This window comes from Harpegnathos saltator, unplaced genomic scaffold, assembly GCF_003227715.2.
Source record: "Harpegnathos saltator strain DR-91 unplaced genomic scaffold, Hsal_v8.6 scaffold103, whole genome shotgun sequence".
Classification (NCBI taxonomy): Eukaryota; Metazoa; Arthropoda; class Insecta; order Hymenoptera; family Formicidae; genus Harpegnathos; species Harpegnathos saltator.
Genome location: NW_020229877.1, coordinates 230,001 through 242,860, shown reverse-complemented (window position 1 = coordinate 242,860; position 12,860 = coordinate 230,001). Strand labels below are relative to the sequence as shown.

The 12,860-nt window shown below is 54.7% G+C and overlaps 1 protein-coding gene and 1 long non-coding RNA gene across 6 annotated transcripts in view; one reads left to right on the top strand and one right to left on the bottom strand.

Moving 5' to 3' along the window:
* Positions 1-12,860, bottom strand: part of LOC105188093 (GATA-binding factor A) — a 56,099-nt gene that overhangs the window by 22,496 nt on the left and 20,743 nt on the right. The window lies entirely within an intron of this gene.
* Positions 3,645-12,860, top strand: part of LOC112588537 (uncharacterized) — a 21,510-nt gene continuing 12,294 nt past the window's right edge. Inside the window, exon 1 of the long non-coding RNA XR_003112908.1 lies at positions 3,645-3,808. This is a non-coding gene — a long non-coding RNA (uncharacterized LOC112588537). The remainder of the gene's footprint in view (positions 3,809-12,860) is intronic.

Sequence of the window (12,860 nt, the reverse complement as noted above, 5' to 3'; positions counted from 1 at the left end):
CTCTTGATAAATCAGAGCCACCGGCGATTGCCCGGCGGACCTATTAATACGTTTAACTAGATCGTGAATTACACCAGCGTGCCTAGTCCCTTTTGCATATCGAGCGTGCGATTACGAACACGTCCGGCGACTTCGTTATCGTAATTTCGCGGGTTTTCCCACGTGATTATCGATATATTTATACGACACATTTATCACGGCGCGCACGACACCGCTATTCCGTATTAATAGCCGCGTGGAAGCCCGGCTAGAAGCCCGGCTGGAAGCCCGGCTGGAAGCCCGGCTGGAAGCCCGGCTGGAACCTCGGCTGGAAGCTCGGCCCGTAGATCGCCGTGCGGAAATTGATTCCACGCGGTAAAGACAAGATCGCGGACGCGAGAACAAGGCAGGACTGACCCGACTGACTGATACACGACGCACATACGGACGAACGGACGATGAGTTACGTAACGTTGGCTCATTTTCCCCGACGCGGCGAAAAAGTTCGCCGCTCAAAGGTAATATTTTGCTCGTTGGACGTGGGCGCGCGCATGTGGGTACTTTGATATAACACGTGCGCGCGGAGGGCTCTCTCTCTCTCTCTCTCTCTCTCTCTCTCTCTCTCTCTCTCTCTCTCTCTCTCTCTCTCTCTCTGGTGCTGTTTAAATATTTATGAATTACACCACGAATCGCCTTATAGATTTCTATTTTTGCATGACCAGGAGCCCGAACCAGGAAGCACGAATGTAACCTCTCTCTCTCTCTTTCTCTCTCTCTTTCTTTCTCTTGTTTCCCTCTTTCCCTCCGCGGTCGGTACTCCTGCTATTCACTCGGGCCGCGAGGGAGATTTATGCATCCAGCCGACATTCACGCAGGTGCGGTACTCTTGCACGAGTACTCGCGCACGTAGCGCGGAGGTGTAGGCGCTCGTCCGCGCGCTAATAGAAATCTAATAACCATACCGAAACCGTTTACCGGGATTTCCGCGCTGTGTAGCGGCCAAGTCGCTGATAAAGACGACGAATTAAAACAGAGTGGCGATGCCGATATAGGTGTACGTGTGCCGTGCTGGAGTTTGCGGCTATCCCTATTACCGTCGGAGTTCGCATTAGAATATATCGTAACGGGTCGTCGTCGTCGTTCTCGTCCTGATCCTCGTCTTCGTCGTCGTTTAGTAGTTTTCGAGCCGGTCGATTAGGAGTAGGCGTCAGACTCCTCGCTCGCGATTGAGACGGTTGCCTGGTCGGTTGGTTGACTCGCCAGGCTGCGTGTGTCGCGTAGTCGTGGTCGTCGAGAGATACGCGCGCGCCGCTCGTATCCTTTTATTCGGATTATCTCGCGCCGCGCGAATATCGTGGGCGGAAGAGTCGAACACGCGTTACGGCTGACGTTAGGGAGGGCCGACGCAGCCGACGAACGGAGAATCCGAGGAGCCGCACAAACGTGGGCTAATCCGCGCGAAATTGTCGCGCGAGGAATCGTTGGCGCGCACGATCCTCCAAATATGACGTCGTCATCGTCGACGAGGCAACGTGTCTCCGTCGTCCCGTCTACCCGGGCGGTGGCCCGATCGCGATTGGAAAAGCCGGGCTCTCTCTCTCTCTCTCTCCCTCTCTCTCTCTCTCTCTCTCTCTCTCTCTCTCTCTCTCTCTCTCTCTCTCTCTCTCTCTCTCTCTCGTTGGAACTTCCGGTTTTAGTTGTGGAACATGACTTTCCAATAAGCTCGATGGCGCGCGACGGACGGCTGTTGCCGGCATCTGCGGGCAACCCCCGGTATACCCATACACCTTCGAAACGTCGGCTCGTGGAGGCGATGCCGGCCTGCCAGGTACGAGAGTCAGGCTCGTGACGCATCATGCGGCCTTATCTACACGCAATATCTGAGAACGTCCATCCGCGTGCGCGCCATCCGACAAGGGCGAGCCTTCCGACGGGACGAATCTGTCGTAGGGTCGATCCCGAAGACGATTAGAAGCGGAGTTAGCGCGACCGGAAATGCGCTAACGCGCTCGCCGCTCAATCGGCCGGTGACGCGATCGATGGGCTCTCGGCTAACGTTCGAACGCGGCGGCGGCGGCGGAGTCCGAGTAGAGACACGTAAAGGCGGCTGCGATAAACGGTAAAGTACAAGGAGGCAATATAAGTTTCAGCTACGAATACGTGTGAGGGCGTGTCTCTGTGTCTCTACGTCGACGTTGAGACGTTTCTTCGTCTTTCGTCTCTTTTGCTTTTTGTCATATTCAACATGTAGATTGACACCGATACCGAGATAGAGATACCCAGCGAGCTAAACGCGAGCGGTCGCGTGATGGCCGCGTCATCTTGGCCGTTATGGGCGTTATCCATTTAATCTCTGGGAAAGCCGGCTTCTATTATGTCAGTGCAACCGGCTATTACTCCCCATTACAGGGGGCCGACCTGTCATTAGTTCCCCCCTCATCAACGTCGCACCCTCGATTCGTTCAGTTACGATGATGGCGTTTCAGACGCCATCGCAGCAGCCATTCGTTCGCGTGCCTCTGCGAAGCGCGCGATTTTCCACTCCCACGACGCGTTTTATTGCAGCGGCGCTGTTTACGCGCGTTACGCGCATACGCGGATTTGATAAGTGTGGCTAATCGCGGAGGCCGACCCTCCCGCTCCAATAATCGCGCCAAACGCGCACCTGTGCGCCTCACCGTTGCAGCGTACTCGCGGTATGCGCGAGTAATGCCTGCCGTTATCGCGATAGTCCGGATTTGTTATATGTGGGTTAATTACAGCGAGACTTGATTGAATGCGCGACACGTAAACGCGCGCGACTTCGACTTCGTGGACTTGCATTTCTACCTCGTGCTGCGTCGCACGTCGCGCGTATCTCGCTTCCGAAATTTGTCAGTCACGCTCTATCGCGATCCGATCGGGTCGGTCGGGAAATTAATGCGAGTCGATTAATACGGCTGTAATATTCACGCTCCTTCCTTCCCTCCTCTCTCTCTCTCTCTCTCTCTCTCTCTCTCTCTCTCTCTCTCTTTCTCTCCCTCTCTCTCTCTTTCTCTCCCTCTCTCTCTCTCTCTCTCTCGTTACCCCCCTCCATTAATTATGCGAACGTCACCTTCGAGCGCGCGCGCGCGCGCTTCGTTCTTAATTACGACGTGCGGAAATCGTAGCGGCCTTGGGGAGCGGTTCCCGAAATGCAAATGAAAAATACGCTTAATGAGCGCGCGGACGAAAATGAGCATCGCTGCCGAAATCGGGAATAGGTGTAATTATAATATAAAATTCGCCGCACCTTGTCGTCCCCCATCGCGATTCCCTGTCCACCTCCGCCGGCAACACGTAGCCGTTGGCCGCGAGGACGCAGGCGTCCTCAACCATCGTTTCGCCGGAGATAACGCCGGGGAAGTCGCCGGTGGACTGTTCCGCTCATAATTACACCGCGCAATTAGCATTTGTTATATATATATATATATATATATATATTTACATAGAATTCATATTACGCTAAATTATACGCTCTAAAGCGAGAGTCTCGGCGACCCGCGTATCGCGCATCGCGCATCGCGATTGCGGAGCACGGACTTGCGGAACTTTCCGCAGCGATTTCGGAAAATAAAAGTCTGCGAGTCTCAGACTCCCCGACTTCCCGAGATGAGATTCTCGCTGATCCTAATGGAGCCGTTTCTCTTTGCTCGCAGCACTCGGCGACCTGGCGCTTGAGAACCGCTGTTGACTCATTGGCAGGTCGTGTCTCTATACCTTCGACCGGCTCGATCAGCACGACAGGCTCTCCGGAGAACCCTCCGCTTCTCTCGACTCGGCCGGTCTCAGGCCGCGGCACGACTTCACGGTATGTACAATCTACATTAGCTGAAAGCGCCGAAAACGTTGGCGACGACCGCGCTGCCATATCTTTCCGCCCGCTGCCGTTGCCGCGAATCTTGTTCGCCGGCTTGATGAAATATTATTGCGCCCCGTGTTATATTGGTCGCATGCCTGTTGTGACCGTGGCCGGTTGAAAAAAACAGGACGAAGCGAGGTCCCGCCGGTGGCACGCACGTAAACACGCTCACGCGCATCACACACGCGTCCACGCACACGCGCGTGTGCTTACGCACGTACACACACACACATACACACACACACGCACACGCCCGCACGTCGGTAACACACATGGGAACGAGGGCAGGAGCGAGAGGGTCCCCGATCCTCGTAAAAATTCACTTAGCTCCGCTGAATTATCTGGCCGACATCTCATTCGTTAAGTTCCATTTGCACCGAGGGACACGCGGTGCCTTCCGTTCCGCGCTCGCGCGTCCTACAAGTACGATGCACTTTTAACGCACAGTTGCATGTGGAGTACACGTGGTGTGCGTTCGACACGTTCGTACGGTGATTTATCATCTCGCTCCTCGGCGATACGCTTCGTTATACGACGTCATGCGTTCTTAAGGGTCTTACGGATGCGGGGATGTTGGATTAGAGAGAGAGAGAGAGAGAGAGAGAGAGGCCTTATCAGTATTTTTCATTGCCTTCCGTTACCATTTCCTTTACCTCGACTCACGCGAACGCGGCTGTCTCGAGATAATGACCGCGGACCCCGAGGGGCGCAATGTCACGCGCATAGGGCACATCGCGAAGGGGGGCGGCTTTTCGCAGGCGGACACGCGCGATAACGCGCTCTTGGGCGAGAGAGACAGAGAGAGAGAGAGAGAGACAGAGAAGCGACGCGCTAGCGCGAACGCGGCGAAACGAGGCGCGCGACAAGTCGCAATTCACTATATTATTCTCTTAATCCCCGTAGTATCTTAATTATTGAATTTATTAAAGCCGCGATGTGTAATCCCCCGGCGCGCGGGGCTAGTCGGAATTATAATCCTGAGAAACTCGCGCGGTAATGTGGTCACGCCCGAGAGCAGCGGGTCCGGCGCTCTCTGCCGCTCGCCCGCTCGCCCGCTCGCGAGAGAAGTTAATTAGAAAACAAACAGAAAATTAACACGAACCCGGCAGCGCGCGAATCCCTCCGGCCGGCCGTTACTCGCGATTTATCGTAACCCGTCGGGGATCTGGTCGACGGTGACCGGTTTGCGTATATCGCGGGATCGGTGGTCCGACTTGATCGACGATCGAAAATCGCCGATCGCGGATTCGTTTCTCCCGTACGATGCATAGGCAGCAAAGGTTCAGGGTCGCGTAGTTGCCCGCGGCTCTCGGCAGCCCGAGGATGACGCCAAAGAGCCTCCCGCGTGGAGCGGAACCCGCGAGAGTCCTTCTCAGGGTGAGATCGTCGCGCGACGACGCCGATGCGGAAAAGGAATTTTTCCGCGTCAATCGGACGCGCTCGCGGGAGATTTCGGCTCTTGAGATCCGAGCCTCACCGATTCGCGCACCGATCCGACCCTGGAAAGTCCGCTCCTCTTCCGCGACGAGGGACAAACCAGTTTCGTCGTCGTCGTCGTCGTCGTCGTCGTCGTCGTCATCGTCGTCGTCGTCGTCGTCGTCGTCATCGACGACGACGATGAAGGGAGGTGGAGGGCGGGGGAGGAGGGAGGGAAAGAGCAGGCGGCGGCGGCGGCGGAACGATCGCGGAAAAGCACACGCGGAGAACTCATGAAATATCGCTCGATCGCGCGAACGTTTAACCCGTTAACGCGCGTCGGATGTTAATCGATCATACTTTCTTGGGATTTCTTTTCTTTTCTCGTCTGGAGCAACTCGCGCGTTCTGCTGCGAGACACAGCATGCGTGCGCGCGAGCGCGCGTACGCCGGGTGTGCAGTTACGTTACAGGTTTTCGAAAAGTCGGCGGCACTTACGGTCGCCGACCGGACTGCGAAAATCTTCGCCGACCGTTAATCTTGATTTATGATAAGAACTCGAGCGCGATCTGGTCCGTGGTCGATCGCGCTATAATTGGATTGTACGCACAGGATGCGAGACCGGCGCTACCGGCGCTAGCCACCGCCACCGCCGCCGCCGCCGCCGCCGATTTCGTCCTTTTTCGTTGAATATGTCGAGAAAGGGAGAGAGGGAAGGGGGAATGTCTGCGAACGCGGAATTGCAATCGCGAGCGCGCGGTCCGCGAAAGCGCGGCTTTACAGATTTACGACATTGCCGTGCGCGAGCACGGCGATCCTCGCACGCGGTCGCGGCGATTTTTCCGCCGAGACGGCTGACCCGAATTTCCACGGCGAGATTATTCGTGTACATTGTGACTGTGCGAATCAGAGTTACGTGATACGTCGATAATTGAATCGGTAATTGGCGAACGCAATAATTAACATATCGTATAATCCGTTCGGTCACTTCTCTATTAGTCACTTTGACTGACGTAAGTGATTTGTGCGAGGTTACGCTGAGGAACCGCGCAAGCATTCTAATCTACTTGTTATATAAACGCTATTAGCATATCTCGCAACGTTATCGCACATCTGACACCGCCCCATAATTATCAAGAAACACACTGCGATCTGGAGCTATGCGGAAACCGTTTTTCAGCGATTTCCTCTTTTCTTCGGGACGAGGATTTATCTAGCCGGGATCTGCCGTGAATACGCGAAATTAAATCCGCCCACTACTCTTCCTCTCTCTCTCTCTCTCTCTCTCTCTCTTTCTCCGTCTGTCTCTCTTCTCTCCCTGCCGTTCCGTATCGTGAGATATTTAACGCCACGGTTCGTTATCGTCATTAATAGATTATACACTTCGTTCGGGAGCAGAACGAGTAAATCTTAATTAGGTGTCAGTCGCGCTGCCGCGCGACAAACAGAGAAAATTAAGTGAGCTGAGCCCGTTAGCCGGTCGCTGCATAATGCATGCATATGCGCGCGTTTCGAGAGAAGAGAAAGAGAGAAGGATGGGGTGAGGCAGTGAGAGAGAGAGAGAGAGAGAGAGAGAGAGAGGAGGAGAGGAAGGGAGGAAGGGAGCGAAGACCGGTCGAGCGAACCGATCACCTACGAATCGATCGTTTGTGCGTCGCTGTTGAGAGAAAAAAAGAGTAATCCTGCGACACTTTTTGGCAAGGTTCTTCTTGACAAGTGCCCGACGATATTAAGGCGACGATATATATGCACGTACATTCGCATCCTGCTACATTGCATCCACCGGATGTTTACCGAATAATCGGATTGCTAAGCGCGCACACGAGCGCACGTGGAACCGGTCCCGAGATGTACATCGGGAAAATAATCGTCCGGCTTAATTGGAACGATCGATTTGTGCGAGCGACCGACGAGCGTTCTCTGGCAGATTTTCGCGCCGTATGAGTGCAGCTGGAAAATACCGACGATCCTCGATGATCTTGACACTCCTCTTCCACGTTAATCCTGCAAATTCCATCGGACTCGAAGGACCAACGGAAATCCCCCCTTTTTGATGCCACAAATTCTCGTTGTTTCTTCCGCGTTCAAAAGAAGGGCCTGATAAGAGTCTTCAGAGTGGCTCCAGAATGAGCATTTTTTTTTTTTTAGAGAACGAATGTGTCGAAATATTCCAGAGAATGAATATTTGGAAACGATTCTCGCTATAAAGATGTAATTATTTTTGCACAATGTTCTGCGTGCGATGGCGGCATCGAGCGGCATATCCGCGACTTACACAGACGCTGTGGGTGTAATCGCGAGCTACCAACGTTACCCGACGCACTAGCTAGTGTGTTAGTAGTCTGTCCGGCACGACCTACTCGATCCGCGCCGTTTACGGCCGCTTGCCGGCCGCGGCGAGCCCGCGAAAATGTTGAACGACATTAAGCGGACGCGAAAATAATCGCGTCTTCTGTTCTAAGTAACGGCGGAGATTTTGCCGTTTTTCGCGCGGCTACTCGTTACTCGCGGTATTTACTTTGCCGGACGTATTTATAAGGCGCGGGGCCGCGATAAGCGCGGCGCTTCTTTCTTCCCTCTGTGGCCCTGTTGCTCGTTTTTCCGTTGCAACGGCGGATCTAAACCGGTCAAGCACGGCGGATCGGCAGCGGCCGCGGCATAAATCGCGGATATGGCGAGTAAGAAGATCCGCGGACGGCGCGCGACGATACTTTTCCCTTTATCATCCAATTAACGATAAGGCTCCATTACGTTTATTCGCCCCGGCGGACAATTATTATTGCGTCTCGGCGACCGGGGGGACGTTACGATTATTGTGCCCGGTAGATATGGCTGCGATTTTATCGGGGGCCCCCGTACGATATCCGCGCGGCTAATCTGCGAAGTAGTTAAACCGTCCGATGCGCGACTTTGATAAGCTCTCGCCTCGCTCTCGCTCACCTCCTCGCTCGATCCTCTCTTTAGCTTCCCCGTCTCTACTCTCTCTCTCTCTCTCTCTCTCTCTCTCTCTCTCTCTCTCTCTCTCTCTCTCTCTCTCTCTCTCTCTCTCTCTCTCTCTCTCCCCCTCTCTCTCTCTCCCTCTCCCTTCCTCTCCTTTTTTTCCCTTTCGCCTTTTTTATCATTACGCGATAACTTCATCCGCGTTGCCGTTTCTAAGGATGTAACAGTGTAAGGAGCATAAGCGAGCGCTCCAAGTATCTATTTCGACACACAATTTCGATCTCTCGCCAATTTTTATAATTTTTATAATTATTGCGCGTAAAATGCATCTCCCTCCCCCCTCTCTCTCTCTCTCTCTTGCTGTGCGATTGCCCGGCACAGACGTTTTGCATCGGGCAACGATCGTTTCCGGATAAATAACGGCACTCGCGGCTCAATCATCGCCATGAAAAGCAGCTGGTGATATTATATTTCTGCATTTCTTTTTCCCCCTCGCGAGATCTCGTCTTTTCTTTCGCTCGCAAACACGCGCATACTAATAGTCAATAAGCGGTATCGCTTACTCGTCCCGGAAAAAAGCAATTTTCTCATAACAACTTGCAACTTCTCGATCGGCAATGCGCGACAGTGCAATTTCCACCGTGTTCTCCGAGTGCTCTCGGGCTACCGGAGGAAGCTCCGCCGGACCGCATGCGGTGCACCGGCGTCTCGCTTGAATGCATTCGATTGCAGTCGCTGGCAGCAGCCGATGCAATGCGGCGGTGGAGGCGGCGGTGGAGGCGGCGGCGGCGGCGGCGGCGGCGGCGGCGGCGAGACACCTTCGCGGCCGCATAACGTTGCATCGCGCGCGCCGATTGCGCCGCGCGCGGATCGCGTGTCGATTTTTAGCGCATCGAGCAGTGAGCGAGCTCGCGAGCGAGCTCGCGCTCTCGCGAGCGTTCGTCTCGCTGCAAGCGATTTTACCGTTAATCGGCTTACGCAATCGCGATATATCGAAGCCGAGCACGCGAACACGCGTGCCGCGCCTCGATGCTCGAAACCGTTTCCGCGCTAGACGCCGGCTGCTCGGTGTTCGTTCGAAAATCGCGAGTCGGGGAACGGGAAGGTGAGTGTGAAACGAAACGAAACGAAACGAAACCCGTCGAACCTCCCGATTCGCTCCGGATTGTCCGACTGAGAGAAATAGTAGAGAAGAGGGGAAAAGAAAATTATCCCAGCCGCTGAGATTCGTGACGTATCTCTCACCGTTCCTGCGCGCTCCTGCTCAATTTCGGGAATTTTATTAATTATCGGCCGATATTTGTTCAGCGCGTTATTCGATGCGAAGACAATCGCGGCGTCGGCGGAGAAACGCGCGACAAATCGTCGCGGATTCCGCGAGGCCTCGGAGACGCACTCGTGCGACGGCGCGCTTGCCGACGACCGCATGCTGCTTGTCGCGCGACATTCCCGCCGGCGGAGACGCATTAAGGCGAGAGATGGGAATCTAACGTGGAGTTTTATTGAGATTTAATGGAGTTATCGGGTTTTCCCCTCCCTCCCTCCCACCATCTGTGTCGCTCTTCCTCTCTCATTCCGGGACGACGCGAGGCTGCTCATGCGTGCGAATTTACGGCCCACGCCGATGACTTACCCTCGGCCGTTGTGAGAATCCGCCCGAGGATGAGCCGGACACGGTCGTAACTATCGGCCGATCGCGCGAGCCGATCACGCAGGTAATATCGCGCGCGCCGATACAATTTAGCTCCTCGATGCGCGGTCGCATGAGCGCCGCGAGAGAAGGCGCCGGACGGTTTCCAACAATCCCACCTTTCATCTAATTGTGTGTGTATGTGTGTAATATCTAATTGTATAGTAATTATTTTTTTGCCCCAACAAGTCGGAACGGCGCGAGAAAAATGCCGGTTTCTCGTCCTGATACGAGGAAAGGGTACAACGCCGAGCGGCTTTCTTATCTAATTGTGTGTTGTATAATATATCTAATTATATAACAATTATTTGTTTGCTCCAACAAGTCGGAACAGCGCGAGAGAAATTTTTCTCGTCCTGACGCGCGGGCGGCGTAAACTCATAATTTCGCGACAATAGGAGATAATTTCATGAAGATAGAGAGGCTGCGCGCATCCTCGAGGAAAATCCCGCGACGGGGAATGGCCGCAAGTCTCTTGGAATTGCACAGGTGTCCGGCGGCCCGAAAACACGGCCGATTAATTAACTTCGCGCGTGATGAATCGCGGATTCACGCGGGAGGTTAAACCACGGCCGACACGCGGTACGAACTTTTTGAAAGGCACAGCGATACTCTTTGATTCTATCACGCACCGAGCACCGTAATCGCCTCGCTCGTCCTCCCACCGTCTTCGATGATCGATGAGCCGCGTTTCGTAAGATCGACACTTTCGTCGCGTTTAGCGCGAACCGTGCCGAATTTGCCGAGTTTTATGCAAATGGAGTTGCGTTGAGGACATCTAAATTAAGGTTCTCTCTCTCTCTCTCTCTCTCTCTCTCTCTCTCTCTCTCTTCCTCTCTCAAATTCTTACCGTCAGCGCGTGCTTAACGTCGAATGAACTTTTCAACAACGTCATCAGAGCATACGGCCGACGAGCGTCGAGTCGTTAGAAAGAAGAAATCTCGCGAGATATTATCTGACGGTGCGATCCTTCTGCGTTAATATCGTCCAGTTGCAGCTCCGCGTCGGCGGGCTCGCATGGCCAGCGGCGACTTCCTCGTCGATACGCGGTCGCAACGTCGGATCGACGTATCGGCGATGCGGCAACGAATGTCGGCGTTGCGCGGGGCGAGCGCACGCTCTCCGCGATCATCCGCATGCCCGCGATATCGCTGGAATGCGGCCTGATACGCGTACTCTATCGTATCGTAATTCCTATCGTCCGGCGAGAACAGCGCCAGGACTCGGCCGGCGCTTTGCCTCCGCGTTCCTCGCGATGTTCCCCTCTCGCGGGGATATACTCCGAAGGCGGCTCGCGACCGCCGCCGCCGCAGCAGCGAGGAGCTGTCGGCTCCGTGCTGATTACGCGAATGTGATCCAGTAACACACTTGGACCTTTCCGGGGTATCTTAATCCCGTCATCGGAGACACGCGTGCGACGACCAAGCGGCGCGCGATCTACCGCGGGGTCATTTGTTGCACGCCCTCCGCGGGGGCAGCCTCTTCGTCCCTCCTCGATCGCCAAGCATGACCGTAAAGCGTGACGCGTCACACTGCGACTAGCGCGGTGTAAGAATAGCATTCGCTCGGTATATTTGCAGAAAATACAGCCAAAAGGAGAGAGAGAGAGAGAGAGAGAGAGAGAGAGAGAGAGAGAGAGAGAGAGAGAGAGAGAGAGAGAGAGAGACTATCGCGCGCACCGGCTGTAAGATCGCGGAATAATTATAGAATGTCATCGCGCGCCCCGCAACGAAACAGAGAGAGAGAGAGAGAGAGAGAGAGAGAGAGAGAGAGAGAGAGAGAGAGAGAGAGAGAGAGAGAGAGAGAGAGAGAGACGCTCCTGCGCTTCGTCGTCGCAGAGGCACGCCGTGGCTCGCGCGCAATTAGCGGCTTGCAATAATTTAAGCGGACTCGATTAATGCATCTGCGCGCCGCGACGAGAAGAGCGCACCGCTGCGCGCTCGCGGATAGGCGAGAGATAGCCGAGAGACTCCTCTAACGCGTTCTCTCCCCTGGGCAGTAATTAACGCTGCGCTACACGTAGCCGATCGGTTCGTTAAAACGAGCCGACTTTTTCCGCCGGTGTATCCTCCTCCTCCTCCTCCACCTCTTCTTCCCCTCCTTTGCGTCTCTCCTTCACGATCCACTTGGCGAAATTTTGCCGATGGACAGATTGCGCGATGAAACGGGCGCGCGAACGAACGTGCAGATTGTTCGACGTTATTTTTCGGCGCGTCCTGCGCGATTTTTTCTTTACCATCCGGATACTTCCTTCGATTGAATTCTTCGGGACGCGGCGCGGCGCGAGGCCGAACGGGATAGACGAGACGCCCGAGCGCGGGCCGAGCCGCGCGACACAAACAACGACGACGCTTAACCTCGGTCGAAATAACGATAATGGCCAACGAGACTCGCGTTACATATCTTATACCCTTGATGTGGAAACAGTTATATCCTCGCGGGACGAACGACTGCCGGCGCGGATTTATGGAAGTGGCCGGAGCAGCGGCGCGCGAGGTAAAACGCGGGCCGCGGCCGCGTGCGTGTACACGCGTGTATGCGCGCGTGCGTGTATATATTTACGCATCGTCGTGCGCTGTGCCGGCTCACCTTCCTTCTCGGCGCGAAGGAGGTGTTTGCATTGGCCTAGTGCCGTGGCGCGCACCGCGAGGCGAAATTAATTACCTCGTCCTCCGACGTAACGGGTCTTCGATGTCGAGAGAGAGAGAGAGAGAGAGAGAGAGAGAGAGAGAGAGAGAGAGAGAGAAAGAGAAAGAGAGAAAGAGAAAGAGAGGAAGAGAAAAAGAAGTGAAAAAAGAGAGAGAGAGGGAAAGAGCCCAGCCGACGCGCTGCGCATCAATACACCGCGCTCGATACGATTTTATCAGATTTTATTGCGGGTTTACAGTTGCCGGCGAGCCGGGCAACACGCGCTCTTTTTCTCTCTCTCTCTCTCTCTCTGTCTGCTGAGAGAGT